This window comes from Medicago sativa, chromosome 7 (assembly GCF_051527215.1).
Source record: "Medicago sativa cultivar Bolivia chromosome 7, Bolivia_mono, whole genome shotgun sequence".
Lineage (NCBI taxonomy): Eukaryota > Viridiplantae > Streptophyta > Magnoliopsida > Fabales > Fabaceae > Medicago > Medicago sativa.
In genome coordinates, this window is record NC_140755.1 from 84,033,348 (window position 1) to 84,044,569 (window position 11,222).

An 11,222-nucleotide genomic window follows, 5' to 3' on the forward strand; every position below is an offset into this window, starting at 1 on the left:
ATTTTTGTCATGTGCATCATTTCCATTCAAAGATAAAACTGACTAACAAAAAACACATTTAAAGAAGAAACTAACGAAATATATATACGATGACTAAACTTACTACTGAAAGAAAAAACACATTTAGAAATGATTTTATAATTTTGATACATTTAGAAACTATAATGATAATACCTCGCACATTCAAGCAGCAAAATCTATGTTCACTCCTCCTTTAAATTCAAGTAACAAAGTAAATATTATGTACTAATTTTGATCTATTAGTGCACCTGCTGGATGATCCAAATTTTAAAGTTACATGTATAAGGTCATATTTTCAAATTTCAATACCATTATATGAACTTAATTCAAGTGAAGAGAAGACTCCAAAGTTGTTGATGACAATCAGAGGAAGTTAATGACAGTTGTACTCTTTGTTAGACATTGCCTAGCTTATGGTGCAACTTACATCTTGTATACATACTTTGTAGTCTTTATTCAATAAAGTAGGGAAAATCAATGAATCGTTCTATCTTGTTTGCAAGTTCTCTCTCACAATTTCATCACTCATAATAAATACTATCCATGTAAAATTTATATTCAAAAAACCACCACTGTACACAACCTATGAAGCACGAATACTCCTCGGATTAGGTGTCTGACACCGACACATATAATTATACCGACTTATGTGATTTTCTCAAATTATTAACAGTGTCGGCGTGTCTGTGTCGTGTCTGGTGTCCGTGTTCGTATCCGTGCTTCATAGTACACAACAAACAATGAATAGTTTGTATTAAAATAAACTAAGTGAAAACATATTTAGTTAATTATCTGTCTCATTGTCTATATTATTAACACTGTCAAAGTCAGAGTGTAAGGAGTAAGCTCCATTTTCTGAAAAGTGTGATCTATTTTCTATCTTCTTCATGCGACCAAGCAAATATGTTTTATCTGCTTTAATATCTTTAAAATCCTCTCCTCTTGCTTCATTGAGCCTGAATGAAGGACTATTATTACCACCACTTTCTTCTATTAAACATCCATATTTGTTTCTATAAAACTCCAATTTAGCTTCTAAAGCTCTAATCTCTTCCTCTCTTTTGAGAAGCATGTCATTAGTTTCCTCTAATGCTTCCTCATCATACTCCGCCTGTTCTTCCATCATTCTCCGATACTGCAATGCTTCCACTGCACTGCTGCTTTCTCAGCCTGTAACCGTGTGATCATTGCCATTGCGTTGTTTGCAGCAACAGCTGAAGCACTTCTTTCTTCGTCCAACTCCATGTACAAAGCCATGAGTGATTTTCGGTCCAAACGAACTTGTCTCTTCAAATTGTTTACAATGGCATCATCGAAATCAATTTGAACAGAATTCATTACCTCGTTGGAGTCAGAGGCAAATTTTGTCTTTTCTAATGGTGATTTCTTGTTAAACTTGTAAGACCATCTAGGACTGTTGTTTGTTGAATCTGATAGTGGAATTCCAAAGAACTTATTGCCTCTTGTAAATGTTGGGGTTAATTTGCTTGAACCGTCGTTTATATCATCCCCTTCTGCCAATAGAGGCACAGTGGTAGATTTGATGTCTTCCCTCACTATATACATATAGAAAAAAAAACATTGCCATATACCATAGTTAGAAGATTAAGATGCCACACTCAGAAAATTAAAAGATTAAATGTTTATGAGGTTTGTATATTAATATGGCATTGTTAGTTCCTACCTAAGTTTAAAACTTTGAATCTTCTAATTCAACATTCTGAAACATGCGAGAGACCAATTCTTATTAAAGTCAACAGTCGACAGTTTCGAACATAATAAAAATATGCAAGCAAAATCTCTCAGCATTTGGAAATAAAGACAACATTGGACAATGGTGTATGCTGTAATATTAAATAAAGAGAGAACATTGTAGTACCTTTAACCTCCCACGTTCTTTTAGCTCTTTCCTTTTTTTTTGCATACAACAGGTTCAAGAGCCTTATCCTCGGGTCATCAGTTGTATTTTTCAGAGGCTCTAACTTCTCTTCCTGGATCAAAATTATGTGTGAAAAATGAAAACTGAACATGAAAGGAATAATCAACAGAGTTCTCACAAGCACCACACACCTCTGTTAGATCATCCGGCAAATGAAACATCAAAAGATTATCAATGCTTCAAAGTGTACACAAAATACGGTAAAAAAAACATGAAACAGTCTACCTGCATAACATACTTCCCTGCATAGGTTCCTGTTATCGTATAACTTTGACCTGATGCAAGCAAAGCAACTCCAAACAATTTCGAACTCCATTTCCCCAAGAAATCCTAGTAATGGCACGTGTCAGAAATTATTATCTAAAATTTTATAATCCCCTTGCGAATAACAACTGTAAATAAAGTTTACAACATACACAAGTAACAGGTTTCACATACTCTAAGTAGGAAGGAAGCTTTGTTGAGATGTAAATCCTGACAGCTCCTTTGATCTTCTTCATTTATATTCGAAGAATTGCAAATGGCACCACTTACAGAAATAACAGAAACATTTATGAGGAAGCCACCATAAGAGCAAAGGCACTTTCTATCATGTAAAATCTGCAAGCCTCCTGTCAAAGAAAATTGCTAAATATGACATTTGATACTGCTTTACCACAATTTACACACTTATGACATTACTACAATCACGGATAAATGTTGAGTATTCAAAGCATCAAAATTATTGTTGTTTTGGCTTCAAATTTGTGGTTTTGAGAAACAGAGAAATCGTGACACGATTTCATCAACGTGTCACGATTTTGGCTATGCCGAAAGCATGTTTTGCTGGTGTATAATCGTGGCACGATTTTGGGAAAACGTGACACGATTTTCGGCTTGCTGGGCACGTTTTCAGGATAAGGTTGGTCGTACCTTGGGTCGTACGTATCAAACGTGTCACGATTTGGACAAACGTGACACGATTTTGACAGCTGAAGACTGCTATATAAGTGTTTCTTTGCAGATTTTGAAGGAGAGCTAAAAGAGAGAGAAACTTGGATTACAAAGGAGGTAACTTTAGGGTTGAGTGTCTTTGTAGTGAGGATCTCTTGGGTTGGGAAACATTGTAAACACCTTGGGTAGTGAGATTTCACCATTGGAAGGATCAAAAGCTTCCTTTTGTGTTTTCTCTTAGGATTCATTGTGAGTGTTGGTGACATGAAAATGGGTAGAAATTAGGTCTTGTTCTTTTGTGAGCTTTTAAGCTAATTTCTTGTAACCCATTTGTATCACTTTCATCTTAGTGGATTGGAGGGCTGCTCTCTCCCCCAGAGTAGGTCATATTGGACCGAACTGGGTTACCATCTTGGTGTGTTTGTTCCTTTCTTTCATTGCTTATCTTTATTGCTTTGATTATGCTTGTGGTGTTGCTCTACACTTAGGTTTAGATCTGTTTTTTGTTGTTGTTGCTTGGAGACACTTTATCTATTGATTACCACTTCCTTTGCTCCACACATCTTTGTTATTCATTGGTGTGATTTTGTCCGAATTCACAACAATTGGCGCCCACCGTGGGGCATAGGCGTGAATTGGTAAAGTTGGTATCATGGGTTCAAAGTGGGACATCGAGAAGTTCACCGGAAGTAATGATTTCGGGTTGTGGAAGGTTAAGATGCAAGCGGTTTTGACACAACAAAAGTGTGTAGAAGCATTGAAGGGTGAAGCGGCGATGCCGGCACATTTGACACAAGCGGAGAAGCGTGAGATGATAGACAAGGCAAAGAGTGCCATTGTTTTATGTCTCGGAGATAAGGTTTTAAGGGATGTCGCGAGGGAGGCTACCGCGGCGTCGATGTGGGCTAAGTTGGAGTCATTGTACATGACGAAATCGTTGGCTCATAGGCAACTCTTGAAACAACAACTCTATTCATTTAGGATGGTGGAGTCTAAAACAATCTCGGAGCAATTGGCGGAATTTAACAAAATTCTTGATGATTTGGCCAACATTGAAGTTAATATGGAAGATGAGGATAAGGCTTTGTTGTTACTTTGTTCATTACCAAAGTCTTTTGAGCATTTCAAGGATACCATCCTTTATGGTAAGGAGGGCACCACTACTTTGGAGGAGGTCCAATCGGCTTTGAGAACCAAGGAATTGACCAAGTTCAAGGACTTGAAGGTTGATGATGGTGGTGAAGGCTTGAATGTTACAAGAGGGAGAAGTGAGCAAAGAGGAAAAGGCAAGGGGAAGTCGAGGTCCAAGTCTAAGTCCAAGGGCTTTGACAAATCAAAGTATAAATGCTTTCTTTGTCATAAGCAAGGTCACTACAAGAAGGATTGCCCGGATAAAGGGGGCAATGGTAGTTCTTCCGTTCAAGTTGCGGTGGCGTCCGATGAAGATGGTTATGAGAGTGCGGGTGCACTAGTGGTCACAAGTTGGGAACCGGAGAAGAGTTGGGTTTTGGACTCGGGATGCTCTTATCACATGTGTCCTAGGAAGGAATATTTTGAGACTTTGGCTCTAAAAGAAGGAGGAGTTGTTCGACTCGGAAATAACAAAGCGTGCAAAGTCCAAGGCATGGGCACCGTTCGTCTAAAGATGTTTGATGGCCGTGAATTCCTTTTAAAGGATGTGAGGTTTGTTCCCGAACTTAAGCGAAATTTAATTTCCCTTAGCATGTTTGATAGTCTAGGTTATAGCACTAGAATTGAGCATGGGGTTTGTAAAATTTCGCATGGTGCATTGATTACGGTTAAAGGGTCTAAAATGAATGGCTTATACATTTTAGATGGTTCCATAGTAATTGGTAATGCATCGGTAGCTAGTGTTGTACCTCATAATAATTCTGAATTGTGGCATTTGAGATTGGGGCATGTTAGTGAAAGAGGTTTAGTTGAACTAGCTAAACAAGGTTTGCTAGGAAAAGATAAATTGGACAAGCTAGAATTTTGTGAGCATTGCATACTAGGCAAGCAACATAGAGTGAAGTTTGGTAGTGGTATGCATCATTCTAGTAGACCTTTTGAGTATGTGCATTCGGACCTTTGGGGTCCTTCCAAGACTCTTACTCATGGAGGGGGTTCCTATTTTCTTTCCATCATTGATGATTATTCTAGGAGAGTGTGGGTCTTTGTTTTGAAAAACAAAAGTGACACCTTTGAGAAGTTTAAGGAATGGCACACTCTCATAGAAAATCAAATGGGAACTAAACTAAAAGGTTTGAGAACTGACAATGGCCTGGAGTTTGTTTCAGAGCAATTTAATGAGTTTTGCAGGTTAAAAGGAATCAAGAGGCATAGAACCGTACCGAGAACACCGCAACAAAATGGTCTTGCTGAACGGATGAATAGGACCCTTTTGGAGCGGGTGAGGTGCATGCTTCTAGGAGCTGGGTTACCTAAGAGTTTCTGGGGTGAAGCAGTGACAACTGCTGCTTATTTGATCAATAGATGTCCATCAACGGGAATAGACTTCAAGACACCTATGGAGGTATGGAGTGGGAAACCGGCAGATTACTCCTCTTTGAAGGTTTTCGGAGCTTTGGCATATGCGCATATCAAGCAAGACAAGCTTGAGCCTAGAGCTTTGAAATGTGTCTTCATTGGTTATCCGGAAGGTGTGAAGGGTTACAAGTTGTGGAAATTGGACTCTAGTGGAGGATCAAAAGTCTTGATTAGTAGGGATGTTACCTTTGATGAGACCCGTATGGGGATGAAGTGTAAAGACCTAGAGATTTTAGAACCGGAAACAATGGTGGAGGAAACTCAGTTTGAGGTGGAGCTTCCAAATGAAGAGAAAGATGATGTGGAAGATGAAGCTTCAACATCGGATACAAGTGGAACTCAACCGGTAGTGGATCCCGATTATCTTTTGGCTAGAGATAGAGAGAGGAGGACCATTACGGCACCTAGAAGATATGGTTATGCGGACTTGGTGTGTTTTGCTCTAAATGCGGCTGAAGATGTGCAAGACTCGGAGCCTAGAAACTTCAAGGAGGCATTTGAGAGCAAAGAAAGCAAGTATTGGTTGAAGGCGGTGAATGAAGAGATGGATTCATTGGAAAAGAACCAAACTTGGAAACTTGTGAAGCTACCTAAACACCAAAGGGTAGTTGGATGCAAGTGGATCTTCAAGAAAAAGGAAGGTATTCCGGGAGTTGAAGGTCCTAGGTACAAAGCAAGACTTGTGGCCAAGGGTTTTACTCAAGTGGAGGGGATCGACTACAATGAGATCTTCTCACCGGTGGTGAAACATTGTTCCATAAGGATACTTATGGCTATTGTGAATCAATTCAATCTTGAGTTGGAACAAATGGATGTAAAGACCGCTTTCTTACATGGTGACCTTGAAGAGACAATCTACATGGAGCAACCGGAAGGTTTTGTGGAGGACAAGTCTAAGGTATGTCTTTTGAAGAAATCTTTGTATGGGTTGAAGCAAAGCCCAAGGCAATGGTATCGTCGGTTTGATGAATTTCTTTTGAAGACCGGCTTTGTGAGAAGCGGGTATGATTCTTGTGTGTACATGTTGAAGAGGGGTGAGAAAGTCATTCTCTACCTTCTTCTATATGTGGATGATATCTTGATGGCAAGCTCTAGCAAGGATGAGATTGTGAAGCTCAAAGAAAAGTTAAATGGTGAATTTGAGATGAAAGATCTTGGTCCGGCAAAGAGAGTTCTTGGAATTGATATCTTGAGGAATCGTGACAAAGGTGAACTTTTCTTATCTCAACTTAGTTATTTGAAGAAGGTGGTGGAGCGTTTTAGAATGACAAACTCTAAAACCGTGAGCACTCCCTTGGGTCACCACACAAAGTTGTCCATAAAACAATGTCCTCAATCCGAGGATGAGAAGCAAGCGATGGAAAGTACTCCCTATGCAAGTGGGGTTGGAAGCATCATGTATGGAATGGTTTGTAGTAGGCCGGACTTAGCTTATGCGGTTAGCATTGTGAGTCGGTTTATGGCAAATCCGGGTATTGTGCATTGGCAAGCTTTGAAGTGGGTGTTGAGGTATTTAAACGGGTCTTTGAAGTGCGGTTTGAAATACACAAGAGCAGCTCAAGATGAAGATGCTTTGGAGGGGTATGTTGATGCGGACTATGCGGGCAATGTGGACACAAGAAAATCTCTATCGGGTTTTGTGTTTACTCTTTATGGCACGGCTATTAGTTGGAAGGCAAATCAACAATCCGTGGTGGCATTATCTACCACTCAAGCGGAGTACATTGCCCTTGTTGAAGGGGTGAAAGAGGCCATATGGTTGAAAGGGATGATTGGTGAGTTAGGAATTACTCAAGAATGTGTGAAAATACATTGTGATAGCCAAAGCGCCATTCACTTGGCGAATCATCAAGTGTATCATGAGAGGACAAAGCACATTGACATTCGCTTGCACTTTGTTAGAGACATGATTGAAGCAAAAGAGATTGTGGTGGAAAAAGTGGCATCGGAAGAGAATCCGGCGGATGTGTTTACCAAGTCATTGCCTAGATCAAGGTTCAAGCATTGCTTGGACTTGATCAAGTTTGTTGAAGAGTAATTCCCTTTTGGAGAGAGCAGCATGGTGGTTGATGGTTAAACTGACATCATCACCAAATTAGAAGTCAAGGTGGAGAATGTTGTTTTGGCTTCAAATTTGTGGTTTTGAGAAACAGAGAAATCGTGACACGATTTCATCAACGTGTCACGATTTTGGCTATGCCGAAAGCATGTTTTGCTGGTGTATAATCGTGGCACGATTTTGGGAAAACGTGACACGATTTTCGGCTTGCTGGGCACGTTTTCAGGATAAGGTTGGTCGTACCTTGGGTCGTACGTATCAAACGTGTCACGATTTGGACAAACGTGACACGATTTTGACAGCTGAAGACTGCTATATAAGTGTTTCTTTGCAGATTTTGAAGGAGAGCTAAAAGAGAGAGAAACTTGGATTACAAAGGAGGTAACTTTAGGGTTGAGTGTCTTTGTAGTGAGGATCTCTTGGGTTGGGAAACATTGTAAACACCTTGGGTAGTGAGATTTCACCATTGGAAGGATCAAAAGCTTCCTTTTGTGTTTTCTCTTAGGATTCATTGTGAGTGTTGGTGACATGAAAATGGGTAGAAATTAGGTCTTGTTCTTTTGTGAGCTTTTAAGCTAATTTCTTGTAACCCATTTGTATCACTTTCATCTTAGTGGATTGGAGGGCTGCTCTCTCCCCCAGAGTAGGTCATATTGGACCGAACTGGGTTACCATCTTGGTGTGTTTGTTCCTTTCTTTCATTGCTTATCTTTATTGCTTTGATTATGCTTGTGGTGTTGCTCTACACTTAGGTTTAGATCTGTTTTTTGTTGTTGTTGCTTGGAGACACTTTATCTATTGATTACCACTTCCTTTGCTCCACACATCTTTGTTATTCATTGGTGTGATTTTGTCCGAATTCACAACAATTATTTTAAAAAAATGTTACCTTCTTTAAAGTCAATGACAGACAACTAATTTATGAGACTCTAATAGCATGCTAACTGAGCAAAAGATCTACCAAACACTCAAGATGTTAACATATACACTTACGGGATAAGCCCATTTTGCAGCAATAGCTTCTGCAATTTTCCTTCTCTGTTCAGGGGACTTGGGTGCTCTGTTGCTAATTGGTGCCCTGGCCATTTGTTTCCTTTCTTCAACACTGGCCAACCACTCCTACTTAAGTTGTTGATCCAAGGTTTCATAGGAATTCCATTGCAGCTCTTACTGACCAAAAAAGCCTGGCCTAGATGCTCCTGCAATTGAATTCCACTCAAAGCAGCAACTCTCCTGCACCATCTTCCTTCCACGCCTCATTTCCCATAGCTTTCTCACTCCAGCACTAATCTTCATTTTTGTTTCTGTACTGTACAATCCATAAAGAAGGAGATTGTATGGGGTAAAAGGAATAATAAAGAAAGAAGCAAGATTTAAAAGTAAGAAAAATGGTGATGGAAAGGCTTATAGTTACGTTTGAGCATGTCCAAGATTAGTCAACTTCATTTTGACCTGCATGATAGGAAAGGATTTGTTAGGAATGAAAAGAAAAGAAGAATGTATCAGCTGTGTTGGATGATTCCCTCTATTTTATTTTTCCTATATATCATGCATGATACCCCCCTCAAACTCAAACTCAAACTACTTGGTACTTATTGTCTAACTGACACTTTTCTTTGTTTGAATCTTAAACATAAATCAGTTAATGAAAGTGTATGAGTAAAAGATGAAAACAGGAGGAATCATTGTTCCATGTCCTCATCCTTTTAAGATTTAAGAATAGATAGTTAATAAAATATGCTTACATGACATCACCTTTGGATTCTGCATAGCGAGGCGTGTTCTTTCCTTCATCTTCTGCAAACTTTCTGGTGAAATAGGAAAAAGTATTATTAGATTAGAGGTAGAATGGCAAACTTGGACATAGAATAATGGCGAATCAATAATTCTGGCATCCCTGTTGTACCATTATTAGGCCAAATTCTCATTGCTTCCAAGTAATGTGCGAACAGGAGCTGATCTCGTCCTTAGATTCGCCATTACTGAACCAGGATTACATGAATTTTGAGACACCGGAGGATACCATCCATCACTTGCATTCTCTGAGCCAAAAACACAAACCCAGAAAAATCTACAATCATAGACAATCAATGCAATAGATCACAAACAGACACATTGGAGATCATAAATTTATTTAAGATCAAACATTTGTTTTTGTCTTCACCCTCTATTTATCATAATTTCTATTTTAATAGTCGACACGAAACAAACACAATCTAGATTTATATTTCTGTAAAAGAGATCTAATACTTATTCACATCAGATTCTCAACTGCAAAATCAATCATACACCAGATACCAAAATTTAATGCTACCTTTAAAAGAAGATTGCGATTTCAGAGGTGGCGAAAAATCATCAGAAACATCAGGGACATGCTTCCAACATCTGATTCATAACTTCACGAACTAATTTCACCTAAACCAAAACAAACACAATCTCAATTCACATTCAAATCACCATAAATAAACACAAGAACAAAAACATAGTGAAAATTGAAAAAACCTTATCAAATCGTCGATTCTCAAAAAATTTCATGCAATCAGCCTTGAATTCCGATAAGAAATCCCTCTCCACGTTAGCCAAAACCACCGGCGTCTCCACCACAGCTTTGAATTTCCGCAAGATAAAAGCTCAGATATTCAAACTGGAAGTTGGAAGTCTGAAATTAAAACAAACAACAATTAGTTAACACAATAAAAGGTGTTGACATCATCAGCTAGTAATAAAACAACAATTCAAATTACCTGTCGATTCTCAGAAGCAATCCCAAAAAAACTCCTGAAATGAAACAAAGCGATTGCAAATAAACATAATTAGTTTAATTAACTTCAAAAAGAGTAGGCTTTAAATTATATAAAGTATAACCAAAAAACATGCCAAGATGATAACCTTAGGGAATAAATAACATCTTTCTTGAAAAATTTTGCACCCAAAATCACCAAACAAACCAATCCACCCAGAATTACCAAACAACAAAAGCAAAAACCAAAATTTTGCACACATAGATGAATTAAACACAAAATTGCAAAGAAACAAACCAAAACTGAAAAATTAAAACCTTAAGATCAAACTAACAGATTTCTACACACATGCAACAAAAACCCCATCAGAATCCAAAAAAAAAAAACGGGAAAGAACAAACCCTTAATATGCAATCGGATGACAAAACCAAAAATAAAACACAAAATGCATAAAACTGATTCAGTGTAAGACATGCATGATTTTAGATTGAAGAAAACATAAATATATCACCTTTGATGAAGAAGAAGAAGAAGAACAAACATTTCTTTAACACCACATCTTCAATCCAATCCCACCACCGGCGAATTCTTCTCCGGTACTCCCTCCCACCGCCGGCTACTTCTTCTCCGGTACTCCCTTCCACCGCCGGCGACTTCTTCTCCGGTACTCCCTCCCTCTCTCTCTCCCCCGCTCCCCCTCAACCCCCTCTTTCTCTCGTTCCCGTCCTCTCCCGTTCTTTCTTTCGTCCCCCTTCTTTCTCCCGTTCCCGTTTCTCTCTCCCCTTTTTTTTTTCTTTTCACATATATATAGGCAAGGGGAGTCCAATTTGTAATTTACCAAAATACCCCTCAGAAGGGCAAAATGGTAATTTCCACGGACATTATTTTTCTAATTTAGTTTATAGATGTAGAAACTAAATCAAAGTTAGAAGCCATATTTGGTGGTTTAAAATCGTTGAAAATACTATACTTGAAGGGT

At 38.7% G+C, this 11,222-nt stretch overlaps 1 pseudogene across 1 annotated transcript; it reads right to left on the reverse strand.

Annotated features, from left to right (window-relative positions):
* Positions 1-775: 775 nt before the first annotated feature.
* On the reverse strand, positions 776-11,040 carry LOC146909428 (putative myosin-binding protein 6; annotated as a pseudogene). Its single transcript, XR_015020496.1, has 12 exons — positions 10,755-11,040; positions 10,247-10,280; positions 10,005-10,161; positions 9,817-9,917; positions 9,409-9,573; positions 9,258-9,310; positions 8,917-8,954; positions 8,496-8,811; positions 2,399-2,571; positions 2,186-2,290; positions 1,901-2,012; positions 776-1,577 (listed from the first exon to the last, which is right to left on the reverse strand). The product of XR_015020496.1 is annotated as a putative myosin-binding protein 6 (transcript).
* Positions 11,041-11,222: the final 182 nt, after the last annotated feature.